Below are 14,670 nucleotides of genomic sequence, written 5' to 3' on the forward strand. Positions count from 1 at the left end.
ATGTATGATTTGGTATGCATTAATTGTTCTCAAGTAAGAATCCCCTCCCCCCCAAATCATGTTTTTCTTAGCCCTTGAATAATGTCAAATAAAGCTAGATTCTAAAGTGATATATGAACCAATATTGCTGCAAAAACAAGTAACTTGCCCACTTAACAACCATATTATGCCACTATCTTAAGAAAATATCATTTTAGTTTCCCTAAATATTTCAAGTTTGTGAGTATACAGAGAGGACCTTCTAGCAAATAACTCCTTGATACAAGCTCCAAGCATAGTACATAAGAAACTCTAACAACAAGCAATGCCCAAGGTCAACTACAAACTCACCTTCAAGCAACTTGAAACTTATAGTTGCAACACATCATATAAGTTCTTGATACCTTAAAACAGCCAAACTCATCATTTCTTATGCTAAGCAATATTTAAACAAAATAAGTTGCAACAACATCGTTACCACAATTATTAATGCACATGATGTGAAACCCAATGTACACATCCCACCATGACATTCATCTTGATTAGACCACATAAACATATAATCGAATGCACCACCACATAAACACCACATTGCCCTTGGTCAAATAACTCTATCTTGCCATTGTGATTAAAACACCTTATTAAGAGTTATGACAACAATGTGTGAATACAAAGAAGTAGATTTCACCACTTATTTAGTTTTATTCATAAGACGCAATATGTTTGCCTCCTTGGTAGCATAGGGAAGGCAATAACTTCATTTGCTTTGTATTTTGCCATACACTTTATTGTAAATATACAAATCTTATTTTCTTCCAAAAAGTACATTCAACCAACAACTTACACCTTTGGTGGGTTGTTGCATCCCAAAAAAGTAATATGTTTTATTGCAAGAACATTTGAGTAAAGAATAATCACAAAAGATGAGCAACCTAAAGTTGTGCAATGGCCTCTAATTAGGAACTAATATAGAGAGAGCTATTCCTCCACTAGTATCCAACTCCAACTCATGAATAAGCTTCAAGGATTGTGTTGGTTAGAGAGAAGTATTTTTGTTGCCATAATTGTCAATAATGTGTTCAAAATCTATTAACTCTACTTTTGATCATCCAAGCAAGGTGGTGTCTATCCAAGTGATTATATTCATGGAACCCCAATAATCTAGTAAAAATTTGATTGTGCATTTGTCTCTTATCATGGGATGTTTGCTAATGTCTCCTTATTGTTTGCTTGGAGGTGCATCAACCCAATTATGCTCTTCACACTTAAATGGTTTGCCTCCTATTAGGCTCATACCAATTGATAAAGACCAAATCATCAAAAGAAGAGAAGGCAAGCAATGAAGTGACTAGCAATGAGGAACAAGCATTCAAATTATATGGAACATTCAACAGTTAAAATAGCACATTCAAGCACCTCCTAGACTATGGCTTACTACACATTGCATAAGCCGACATTCCTTTTGATTTACAACTCATGCACAACAATGGTCCTAACTTTACCTATACATTATAATCAAATCTTTTGAGTTGATGGAATGACTATTCATGATTTGGTCAAGCTGGAGATACTTGAACACGAATGCGATTTAGCTAAAGTAAACAAATGCTTGATTGAATGACTAGTTGTGATTTGGTAAATACATTAATGAATATGAGAGAGAGAGAGAGAGAGAGAGAGTCATATTAACATTTTCTTAGACAACACAAAGGTGTATATGACAAAGAGACACAAATCAAATCCACTTCCAACAACCATTGGTATAAAAAGAAACTTATGCTTGTCATATTAACATCCATTTAGACGTCTCAAAGGCATATAGGACAAATAGACACAAATCAAAGTTCATAGTCACAATCCACTTCAAGGAACAATTGGTATATAAAAAGAAACCATGCTAAGGCATCGTTACCACAAAAAAGAAAACCAACTACTAAAACTATCAAAGTTACTGATACATAATGACCCAAAAGTAACTTAGTGCTTAGACTTTTTGAACTCCTCTACAATGACTTTGACACCCCAATAAACTACCCATTTGCCCTCCTTTCTAACTGCCTTCATGTTCACGATTTTATCTGGTCATGCTTTGAGTTGTGTTGGTGTAAGTTCACTATGATCCACAATTTGCTTCCCTTGAAAGTTTTTTTATTGCTTTACAAAGAGCTTAGCTCTTGCAATCATGTGCACAGATAGGCATGAGATCTTGAAAAGGAGATCTCTTGCAATCTGTGCTTTGCACAGACCCTATCAATTGCAATCATGTGCTTGGATAGGCATGAGTTCTTCAAAAGGAGATGGTCAAGATAGTTTTCTATGCCAAGGTAGAGGTAATGGTAGAGAGTAATACAAGACAACACTTCTAGGAATGTTGCTGAAACTGTTGACAACTCTCAACTCTTGCTGCACAAAGCAAGTGTCTCGTGAGCCCACTCCACTACCTTTATTTACTCTTTTCAACTTAAAACACTAGTCAAGTCTTTATATGCCATCTCCTAACTATTTGGTCAACTGGCTAGAAACTCTACCAATGCTGAGCATGCATCAAGCCTTTTCATTTGGGGGGCCTTACCATTGGGCTCTTGAAGCAAGGTGGGTACTAAGAGGTGAGCATTCAAATCCTCAACTCCAAATTCTGGCAACAAGTCTCTCAGCTCTGAAGCGTATACTCAGTCACACTCTACTTTGATAGAAGACAATTGACAAACAATTAATCAAAAGCCTGCAATTTCCAACTAGTAAATCATGTGCTTGACAACCCATTCAAAAAGACTGCAGAAAAGCACTGTTCTCTTCCAGGAGCAGATTTGCCAGTAGGTTAACTTCATATCTTTGATAGAATCAACAAATAAAAAGAATAGATCTCAATCAATCAGTTCTGATTGAAAGTGGCTGAAAATCACAAAGACTGTTTTGGTCGAAGTATACAAAAATGACATGAATACAAATCAAATAGACTTAAAACATTTGCCCTTCCATGACTATGTGAGATGATGTATCCAAAGCTGCTCAATTTTTGAGCTGCTCTTACAAACCAGGAAGCCGAATTCCAAATATGAAGTTAGAACTCATGTTTGATCCCAAGATACCAACTACGGAGCTAAATAATGGATTTCCAAATCCATCTTATGGACTTACGAATCCATATATATTTTCAGATCCATCAGTAATGAAACACTTGCAGAAGGAAGAGATTTCTGAAATTCCTGAAGACCTACAGTTCTCGTATTAACAGATGGAGAACACAAATTTTTCTCGGCATGCCGGCTATAGACAGCAGGAACGTACAACCACACACACTGTTCGTAACTTCTCCAAAGACTTCCATCGCTTCTTCAATTACATACCCTTTCTGAAGATCCATTCCATGCTCGATGCTGCTCAAGATGTTTGCTTACCTGCAAAAGACAGGTCAAGGTTATGATGTCTTATGCTGTGATGAAGTGTATAGCTTTTATTTTAAAAAAGCACTAGGAAATATGTAAAATATGGCATATGACTCCAAAAATAAACCCAGAGAAATAAGCATCCTCTGATGCCATATGAACACAAAAAGAATGCCTATAATACAAAGCCACAAACAACGAAGTCCAAGGGCACATAGCCCTTGCTGACACAGCATAGCACCATTGAAGATGACCACAAAGGCCCACTCAATAAGTATTTGATGCTTAAGGGAAGAATCATTGTCACTTCGTCTCTAATGCTTAAGTACAAGGAGTCACTGATTGCAAAAACAGCATTTGACAACATGTGACACATGATATGAATCGTGATTACTGCATGTAAAATCATGGGTGCCCAAAAAATGAAATTCGAATGCAAGTCCATTTTACTAGCCTCCAGCTGGCATGGCAGCACACAATGCAAGTGCTCTAGCTGGCCACTAAGCCTACTCACAGCAATTAGATGTATAATAACTTATAAGTGAGGGATTGTGCTCATTTACACATCATTTACACACTAATACACAACTGCAAACTGCAGAAGACAACTTGGCAAGACAAGACACACAACATATGATTTGTCAATTAAAAACACTGCTAGTGAACAGAGACAATAGAATAAGAACAGAAAATCAATACAAACAAGCTCCTAAGCATGCTTAAAGTACCAAGACAAGGCAAATGCATGCTTTACAGCAGTGGATGAACATCATATATCTCATGCTATGGTGCAAACACACTTCAGTAATTTGTAGTACAGTCCTCGCTTGCAATAGGTGTGGTCCCAACTGAAAGTGTATTCTTACCTTGTTGGGAACCGCATTAAAGACACAGTAAATCTGATCAAACAAAATGGTGACATCACGCACACTCTTTTATGGGAGATGAGTGGCGATGGCGGTTGCATGTGACAGTGCAAGCTTCAAGCTTCTTGTTGGGGAAGTTTGATCTGTGTGCACATGCATGTGTGTGTGTGTGATGCTAGGTGTGAGATTATATTGGCATCTATTAGACACCCAAAGTTACCTATGAGTCCAAAATGATGAATACAACTGATCCAGAGTATCTCCTATGTCCTAGAGAAAATGTAGTAGCCTGGTTCACGCTACTGTAACAATTGCCTTTACATATCCAGAAAGCAACAATATACTTTCTTTGTTTGCGCTGTTAGCACTCTGTGTATTTCATGGTGTCATCTCCTGGTTATGAGCTCCCTTAAGAGTCTGATAGAGAGGGCGGATCTCTAACATTGCTCGCATCTGCGCATTTTCATGCCCGGCATTCACAGTCACTTCCAGCTCTGTTTGTGGTCATTTTCTAAACAGGTTTTAGGTGCTTTTGCAGTTCTGCCATCTGGCAGCATGAACGGACCTTTTCAGCCATTTTTTGGCTACTGGTGAGACCAGCTCCAGGTAAGCCATGCTGGCAGCAAGATGGCCAGATTTTCTCCCTGCCCATTTAGAGGCAGCCACCATCAGTCACCATCATCATCACCAGCTAACAGACACTTCCATTCTCTTTCTCATCACCTGCATTCTCCCTCATCTCTGCCACATTCCAGCACCCACTAGCAGTGTGCAAGGGATGACTAGCAACCTTGTATTCGGCCTCAGATCAGTTCAGTTTTGTTCCTTCTTTCACTGTGTTGTCTTTGTTTCTCTCTTCCCTTCTCTCTTCGTGCTCATGATCTGCTGATGTTCGCTCTCACATGGAATCATCACCAAACGAGATGAACCAGAGATGTCCCATAGAGGAGACTTCAGCGAATTACTGTGGTTGACATCAGATTGCAGCACTTTCTGCCTTGTGTGGACACCCTACTGCTGGCCATCTCAAAACACAGCATTTGTGGTGATCATGTCACCTTCTCTGGCCCTGACGACCCTACTACAGCAGGCTGCATCTCTTTGCTCAGCCTTGCAGCAGGTGGCAGGCCCCTCAACCTCCCAGAGCCCCTCTACATCAAGACACAGCAATGTTTTGTGTTTTCTGCAGGTTTTTGAAGGACATCAATGGCAAACCAGTATGATTGGCGAGAGCTAGTGGAACATCAATATGACAAAGACTGTGAGGACCACAGAAGCAACTACCATGATCATGAGGATCAGTTACAACCACCCAAATCAAGAGAATTGACAAAAAGACTGACAATTGGGTACATCAAGGAGACTGCCGTGAAGACCAAAAAGATCGTGAAGTGGACCATGGTGCAGTACTGGCCTCCTTACCACCCACCAGTCCTCCATGTTTTGCTTCCCCCTTCTACCCTCTGCAGCACTGAGGGTCCTTGTCTTGCTACCATGGCGGCCTCCATACAGGAACTTGTTCTACTACAGCACCTTCCCAAGAAGGAGAAACTATGCCTTGCGGTCATGCAAGGTGGACTACGTCCTTGACACCTTTGACTTATAACCTTATTCACCTTTTGTGCGCTGACTGCTCTCAATGGCTGGTACAATATGCATTTTGCTGATCTGAACCCTACACACGTGTTTTCGTCTTTTCAGCTTTAGTGAGGGTCTCATGGGTAGCATGGAAACTATTATCCGGCATCGCTCTAAGGAGGCATCGCTCTGAGGAGGAGCTGGGGATCATCAACCTAGAGTACCAAAGTCGGGCCCTCCTAGGCAATGGTGATTCTGGGCTCACGCCAAGGGGCAGACATGGAAGGTCCTTCTAAAAGTGGGCCTTCAAGAGTGCACGCCACAGCTCAACAGAGTGTGGAGGCCATCCTTGAGACGGATCTTCACGTCAACACAAATCGCCCCACCCAAATCCTCCTCCTTGTTCAATCTACTACAAGTATGATAGGGCCTGTATAAGGCCCTAATTCAGAGACCTCCAGTTTGCTAGGAGGAGATAGACTGCCAACAGGTGGTTTGGAACCCCCAGGTTCACGGTTGTGACAAGATCCATATCAACCAGCACCCTCATGTCCAGTGGACCAAATGGCACACCTTGCCAGTACTGTCAGAGTATGGAGGGAGGTTTACAAGCTGGCTGACCAGGCAATCTCAGCAAGCATCTCGCTGCCAGCATGGAGTCGAGATCAAGAGGAGGGAGATTGAAGTAGCAATCCCTCAGGACTGGTTGGAACCCCCTCCCCCCCCCCCCGTTCGAGAGCTGATGCTGCCTGATGAGCTGTGGACAGCTAGGTTCTCACAAGTAGGCATCCCCTTACACGTTGCCACGTAGAATGGGCAGTGCCCAATACCAACAGAAGGCTAGCCCTTGAAAAGAGGTCAACAAGAGGAGGAGCTAGTAGCTATACCCTAGAGGAGGATCCATGTCATCAGACTCCAAGGGAAGACTGGGACGCTAGACCCTACATACCTTGAAGTGAGTTTGGGGAATGGCACCTATGATTTGGAAGAACCAGCCCATTGATGAAGTGGAGTGGAACTCCAAAGAGTAGCTTTGGCAAGCCACTGTGGTTGCCAAGAAGTCCCAGGGTTTCTTGGCCTACACAACATGGATTGGCAGGCATGTCTTGATGCAAGAGGTCATGGATGGCACACCCTCATGTAGTAGACATTGGGCAGAAAACAGCATTGCCGAGGCTATCCAATGAACCTTTTGGTGGTGCTTGTGGGATAGCTATAGGCCGCAGAGGATATCTTATTTCCTATGGCTACCAGGACATGGAGGCTTGGCAATTGGGAGTTGGCTGGTTCAGATGCAGTAAGATGGAGCTTGCAAAGTGCTGTCCACTGCAGCACTAGAAACCCCAAAGCATTGCCTTTGGTCTTGCGAGGCAACACAACTGGTGTGGAGAGGAGCATGCCACATTCTTCATCATATGGTGCCTAGCTTGGGTTTTGTTTCCTGGGGGGGGCCATCTCCTAGCAAGCTGTTAGCCAAGGCTGCCACCTATGTATCATGCAAAGATGCATGATACCATTCTTCTTATCGAGGCAGGTGTCTATGTTGTGGTTGGTTTGGAGGCACTACCCATCCGGCAGGTACTAGCAACGACAGTTGAGCGGTCAAAGGTATGGGAAATTATTGGGAGCCTCACATTCGGCAAGTCTGAAAGGCATGCTAACATGTCTACATATGAGATTTTGGTAGAGCTCTAGACCTCAATCTCCACTCCCTCCATAGCCAATAAAATTAGGTGCACAATGACTGGAGCTCGTGAGGAGCTTTGACACCACTTCTTACGTACCTAGGGTGGTCATGATCTGTTCTTCACAATGCAAGCAGGCAACCCCAAGTAACGTTATTATCCTCCTTCATGGCTTCTATCCTCCATTCTCCCTAGACGACCTTGAGAGGCTTGTATATATGATCCTAGCATGAACTTGTATCAGCTCCAGCTAGGCTATTGAGCACAAGTGCTTCCTTGTAAAGTCTTTTGAGTGATATAACTAGCCACTTTTGTGTTGGAAAAAAAGTGAGAGTCTCATGTGTCAACGGTTTTGAGTCTTCACTACAATCACTTCATTGTTGCCCTCTTTGTTTTCTTCTCATTGCTTGTGTGATGAGTTGTTAAACTCTTGTTTGATTGGGCTATTTGACCACAAAGTACCTCGAGTATCTCTCTCTAACTCCCATCTCCATTCACTCTCATGGCACCTCTATATTCTCCTAATAATGATAAGCTTAAAGGGCCTAACTACTCTACTTGGAGCGCCATTATGAATTGCTTAATTTGTGCAAAAACAGTTTGGTATGTCATCTCAGGATCAATCATCTCCACTTCCATTTAGTTGGAATGAGGATGACTATAAGGCGGCAATTCTTGATTGGGACTCTGATGATGCCATCAATGTATCTCCCAAAAGTTCTATTGCTGGTTGCCTCCTATTGGACTTCTCTGGAGGTGTGCCCAAAGCTTTGCCAGATGGACGAGGCTCCATCCATGCAGGCTATCACTCTCTACAAACATCTTCTAATCCTCAAGTTTGAGCTGATAGACTTTATCCGATCATTTATTCTTGGAGCTGTACCCAAAATAGACAAATCATATTATGACTAGTAAAAGTACACAACCCACTAACAAGCTTACATAAATTGTCAATATCCACTAACACCCTCTATCAAATCATGGGTGATTTGGTACAATACAATATACGATGATAATGACTCGTCGTAGTACATACAACAATGACCATCAAAATGGACCATGGATACCCAAGTAGTGGGTTATCAAGCCACCCCATGGTGCCTTAGAGAATGTGATGTCAAAGTCAATAATACCAACTCCTGCACACAGAAAGGCGTGATAATAACTCTCTATGCTTGTCAACAATGCTTCTACAATAGCATACATGACCATGGATACTCCACCTTCGGCCAAACTACCAAAGTGTCTCCTCAAGTGAGCTCAAAGTAGGAGCAAAGCCTGTGAAATCGGACACAACGAAAGAAGTAAGAAGGGAAATGATCGAAAGTGTAAGGGCGGCCCCAAAAGGTAAGTCAAAGGTAGAAGCACATTCTTAAATGCAAGGCGCCCCTAAAACTTTTTGTAAAAGAGCACCAGGCTCCCTCCTCTATAACTTGTAAAGGTAGATAGGCGGTAGAAAGGAAGCTAAGAAGATAGGAGGACAATGGGAAAGAGGGCTTAGGCCACGGCTAGCCATGTAAAAAAGGGGATAAGGGGATGACTGCCCAAAAGGGATTTAGGGTTATATATAAAAGCCAAAAAATGAATGGAGAAGCTCATTCTTTGGTGTGTGGCAAAAGTGGACTCATCTTCTCTCCTTTTCTTCTCCTTGCTTGCTTGTGTGCTTGAGGGAGGGAGTGTGAATGAGTGAGGGAGTGAGTGTGTGAGGGTGAGGAATCTTGGAGGTGAAGCTCTCAATCATCTCCTCTCTTCTTCTTCTCTTCCCTTCTTTTCTCTCGTCTCACGTCTGGCTATGGAGGATGGAGCTTGAAGGAGAAGGCTTGAGGATGCTTGAGCTCGCATCACGAATCATGGAGCTGCCGGAGTGCTTGAGGGAGGAGGCAACTCATTTGGGCATCAAGGTAAGCTGACTACACCCCGGTAGGATCGAAGGCGCGTCGGCTAGGTGAGAGATAGCCATAGGTGCTCACTTGAAATGCTTGAAGGAAAAAGCGATCCGTGGGTCTTGGCGATCGCTCTACACCCTAGTTACATCTTACATGTGCAACATTTACTTAACCATGTGATTAAAAATTAATGCACATGTAAAGTGAGGTTTCAAAAATACATGTCCTCATGACAGCAGGTAAATACTTAACCATCGAATTTAGAACTTTTGTTTTAAACTTTAAAGTTTATATTTTACAATTTAGACTTCAGTATTTACAATCTTATGTGCATTGTGTAGGTGAATGTTGATATGTTTAAGTTGATGGGTGACACTCTTCCAAGTGTACATAAGGAGATGGATGAGGAGGAGGAGATGATCTTTGGGGAGCTCTATAGAGAGCTTATAGCAACAAGTACTTGTGACACTCACAATCAACATGCTTGTGGGTGAGAAGTTCGAGTAGGTGGTAGCAGAGGTATGGCTATTCTGCACCCTCTGACATCAAGGAGGGGTGGTTTGAGTGGCTTGCATACATATGTAAGGCGGGACTCTAGTAACTTTCATCTCATGCCTCATGATGACATTCCCCCTCGCCTACACAGTCGACGCGTAAGGAGTCATCATTTTGATACCTCATCAATGAGGATGAGTATGAGAATATCTCATCATTTGATACTGAGGATTTATCTTCAGACTCTCTTGATGAGCACTCAGATGGTTCTAATGATGATGATGATGATGGTTATGCCTCATCATAGATTCATAGGCCTCTCTCTTTTTTGTATCCGCTATCATTGTATCCACATGCAACTATGATCCATATCCATGTATGTACTAGACTTTAGTTCTATCGCATGTTGCACGCAACGCATATAAGCATGAGGGCTACCCTCATGTATTCATCGTATTTTGTAATGAAATGGCTATTTTCACTTTAAGCATGTGTTCTATTATTTAATGATTTATGTCTTTTTAAAAAATCAAGTTGATTTTTATCGTACTAATATCATATCGTACCTTATAAAATGATAAGGTACCATTTAGTACCATATTTTATCATACTGTACCATATTACACCTTTCATATCTGACAACTATGGGAAAGATCTAGCAACATTGTGGAAGAGGGTGAAGAAGAAGTAGGATATGAACTCTTTGGATGAGTTGGCATCTTCATCCTCATCTAACTCCAATTCAAACCCTTTGGCAAGGTGAAGACCAAGGCACAGAAGGGCTGATCTTTTGCAGTCAAGGGGAAGGCCATTGCGGCCCCCTTTGCTACCTTCTAGTTTTAGTGATGCAGTCATCCCTTACGACTCTCTAGTGCCAAAGAGGAAGTGTGAGAGGATGGTAGTGGTGGAGCAATTGACCCCCATGCATATGTTCATGCGGGTGCAAAGGACCCAGAGAAGAGTTTCTCTTTCTCATCGATGAAGTTTAGCAAGTTTTAAAATCTTAAAGCTCAAAATGATATTCAAGTTCATGATGGGATGTTTCTTGACAAAGAGGCCCCGACTTGCGCTTTTCCACTTTTTCACTTTCTTCTTGTGCTGAGGTTAACATTACCCCCCCTCCTAGTTTAGTGCCAGTCCCATGGCACTGATGGGTAGTAGTTGAAAGGTGGGATGGGTATAGCCAGATGGCTATTTTGAGTTTGTATACAAGCCCTTAAGAGGGATAGTGTTGGATGGAACAGCCCTTGAAATTGAAGATGTAGTTGGGACAGGTCCCTCCCTGAAGTTGACCTTGAGTGGATTTGTCCCTTGAAATTGAATATCGTGTTGGACGAATCATTCTTGGGAAATAGCAGGTGGGCTAGATGGACGTATCCATCCTTGAAATTGAATATGGTGTTGGACGGATCCTTCCTACCCTTCTAGGTGTAGCTTTTTCAGATTCCCTTCAAGCTGCTTGATTCCTTCACTTATGTCCGTTTAGACTTTACCACTTGCACAAGAGGAAACCTACCACTCTTATAAAATGAATAACATTGCGCCTCGCGCTTTCCTTGCGAGAGTTCTCAAAAGTTCTCCCTCATCCTTGAGAGAGCCTTACTAGAATATCCGGTGCTTTCCCACATTCTTTCTGAGCACCTTGCTAGAATATCTAGTGCTCTCCGTCATTTCTTCTGAGCTTGCTTTCTCTTCCACTTTCCTGCCTAGGCAAAATGAGCTTCTTCATTCACTTTTTGACAGGGACTTCCTTGGTTTTCCTCGACGTCATGTGGGCTCCATGGTGATATATCATGGAACATTATCCCCCTCCTAGACAATTGCAAGTTTCGTGACACTGGCAGTTTTGAGTTGATGAAGATTCGGTGATTGAAAAGGAGAGTCGTGCAAGTCGATGATGATAGGGTCTCGTGGGGATTGGTTTTAGGAGAAGGTTGATTAACCGATTGAAATGGTGGGGGTCAAGAATGTATTGCATGGATGATGGGGCCTCCGAAGTTGATGGGTTGCAACTTTTGTTTATACCTGAAAAGAAAATAAGGTGCACTCCCTGGGGGCGTGTCTACCTTACCGTGTGGTGCATTGTGCTCACACTAGTGGAACTAGGAGTTGGGTCAAACCAAGCCAGTTGTCCCACACTTGAGGACCAAGTTTGCGCAAGGGGAGGTGCAGTGAGTGCGGCTTAGGAAGACAGGTCTAACCATAGGCAAGTGTGACCTCCCTAGATATGTCCTTTCTTTAATGTGCCCTAAGCGTGTGAGTGGGGGATCAAAAGGAGCTAGGGGGTTAGGGACGGAGCCGGCCGACTAAAGCCACCAAACGCACCTAACTTAAGAACCCCTAGATGTAGTGCTTGTAGTCTATGTGAAGTGAGGTGGTACAATTGCTTGTTTGTGATGTGCTTTTTTTTTTGCCTTTGACCTTCGAGGAATAGTACAAAATAGAGGATCTATTCCTCGAGCTCTTGAGTGTGAGATGGGGAGGTAGGGGGCTTCAATGATTTACTAAGGAAACTCCTACTTAGCATGTACCTTTTTTGGCCTATCCTAACATGGAGAGGGGGGGTGGGACAAAAATGGATGGCTACAATTGGTAAAATGGCTGTCATTCATGTCCTCAAGGAGGGCCATGTAAAATGGTTGTCGTTCGTGTCCTCAAGGAGGGCCATGCAAAATGATGGGAGCAGAGCAGTACACAGCATTAGCTCCGAGTCATGGTGTAGCTATCTATTCTCCTATTAATGTCAAAAAAGAGCAGCGGGAGATGGCACTCTACTAGTGCAGGGGGTTGCCTGAGGAGTGTCCTAAGTAATCTAATATAGTTACATGTTACAAAGGCGAGGTCTGGGCAGGAGAAGAATTCTATCAAGAAGTGAGCCATGGAGTCCCATAGATCCTGTTCTGAGAAAGCGAATGCTTCCTGCTTTGTGGCATTGATGTTGTAGATCTTCGGAAAGTCGTATCGACCATGGATATCAGGGTCAAAATATACTCCTACCCTTGGAGGATATGGTAGATAGGTCAGATCATTTCGCTCAAAGAGCAAGGAGCTACAAAAGGACATCCATGCATCCACATTGCCATTTCACACTCTTCTCCATTTAGGTTGGGATTCATAGCCTTTCACCGTGTGGGGTATCTCCTCTCTAGAGATTCCATCTCCCAAGCCATTGGATTCTTTTCCCTTTCAGCGAGCCATCAGTCACCAAGCCTTCTCCCCATGGCGATTACTTCCGTTACCGCTTCGGTGAATAGCACTTTGCTCAAGGCCGTGAGTATCGCAAGGTGAAATCAAAGTCTTGGCAGCGATTCTCCCACTACTCCCAAACTAATAGCTCTGTGTTCCAATTCGTGGGTGAGCAATCTTTCTTTGGTGGGATGGGAGGCTCGAGAATTGCAGTCGGTTGCACTTTTGCCCTTTTGCATGCTTGGTCAAGCATTCTATCCCTCTTCTTTTTAGCCTCTGATTTCCTTTTTGTTGTGGCATCTTACTCTTGAGGGGATTCTGGCTATGGTGAGGGAGATGGTGGAACCCACTCCTCATCTCATTGTGCCCCGTCATGACTTGATCCTACCACTGCTTCCTGTAGGTGTTCTTCTTGGAGTCCCAATGCGTCAACCTCCTGCGGCGTCAAGCCCGCTCTCAACAAAGTTTCTCGCTAATCATACCAAGTCACATTGGGGCTTGTGTCTTGGACTTGGAAGTACAGCCCTTGTTTTATCGCCTTGAGAGCTATTTCCAGTTTTCTTTTAAGCGCATCAACTGCCTCCTTCTCTTCAATGAAAGGTGAGAAGGATCGAAGCTTGCACGCGAGCTATGGCGGGAGAGCAAGAGCAAGAAAGAGAGAGACAAGAAATGGGAACTCCAACAGTCACAATGTGTGACCGGGCCTTCCTTTATTCAAACTGTCACTAAAAGAATAAAGAATAAAGTGACGTGACGGGCGCCCGCCACCTGCAATGTGCAGTGGCGGGTACTGTCAGTGTAGTAATACACGGGGCGGCACGGCGGAGGCGCCTTTACCCCCAACAACCTCCCACTTAAAGGCGAATCTGCCCTAGTGAAAGAGAAAAGAAAAAAAGAAAAGACAGTACAAATGTACATAGGTACAAGGGATGAGGAAAGGCGACATCTCATCCAACGCCCATCAACCTCCTGAGGAAGGCAAAGCGCTCAGTAGTGAGGCTCTTCGTGAGCAAATCTGCAGGATTCTCGTCAATGGAGATCTTGACAAGGTCAACAGACCTGTCCTCCACGACACCACGTATGAAGTGATACCTCACCTCAATGTGTTTCGTCTTCGCATGGAAGACCGGATTCTTAGCCAACTGAATGGCACTCATAGAATCCGAATGCAGTGTAGGTGTAGCATCAATCCCAAGGTCAGCACCTAGACGGCCTAACCATATGGCCTCCTTGCAAGCCTCAGTGGCTGCAACATACTCGGCCTCAGTGGTAGACAAAGCCGTACACTTCTGAACCCTGGACATCCAAGAGATAGCCCCTCCAGCATAGGTGAATACATAGCCAGAAGTGGACTTCCTACTATCTGCATGTCCTGCATAATCGGAGTCAGTGTACCCCACGACCCCTGTATCCTGGCTGCCATAGCAAATACACATATCTGCTGTGCCCTTCAGGTACCTCATGATACCCTTCACGGCATCCCAATGTCTGCTACCAGGTGTAGCCATATAGCGTGCCACAACACCAACTGCATGTGCAATATCTGGACGAGTGGCTATCATGGCATACATCAAACTGCCCACGGCTGATGCATAAGGGATCTTGGCCA

The 14,670-nt window shown here is 43.4% G+C and overlaps 1 protein-coding gene across 3 annotated transcripts in view; it reads right to left on the reverse strand.

Annotated features, from left to right (window-relative positions):
• Window positions 1–2,839: 2,839 nt before the first annotated feature.
• The window catches only part of LOC148036966 (uncharacterized), a 41,351-nt gene continuing 29,520 nt past the window's right edge, over window positions 2,840–14,670 (reverse strand). For all 3 annotated transcript variants that reach the window (XR_015690542.1, XR_015690543.1, XM_087675919.1), the window contains one exon: window positions 2,840–3,377. The gene's annotated coding sequence lies outside the window, so the exon portion shown is untranslated. The remainder of the gene's footprint in view (window positions 3,378–14,670) is intronic.

This window comes from Lygodium microphyllum, chromosome 4 (genome assembly GCF_053477565.2).
Source record: "Lygodium microphyllum isolate KBCC chromosome 4, Lygodium_microphyllum_v1.1.10, whole genome shotgun sequence".
Taxonomy (NCBI): domain Eukaryota; kingdom Viridiplantae; phylum Streptophyta; class Polypodiopsida; order Schizaeales; family Lygodiaceae; genus Lygodium; species Lygodium microphyllum.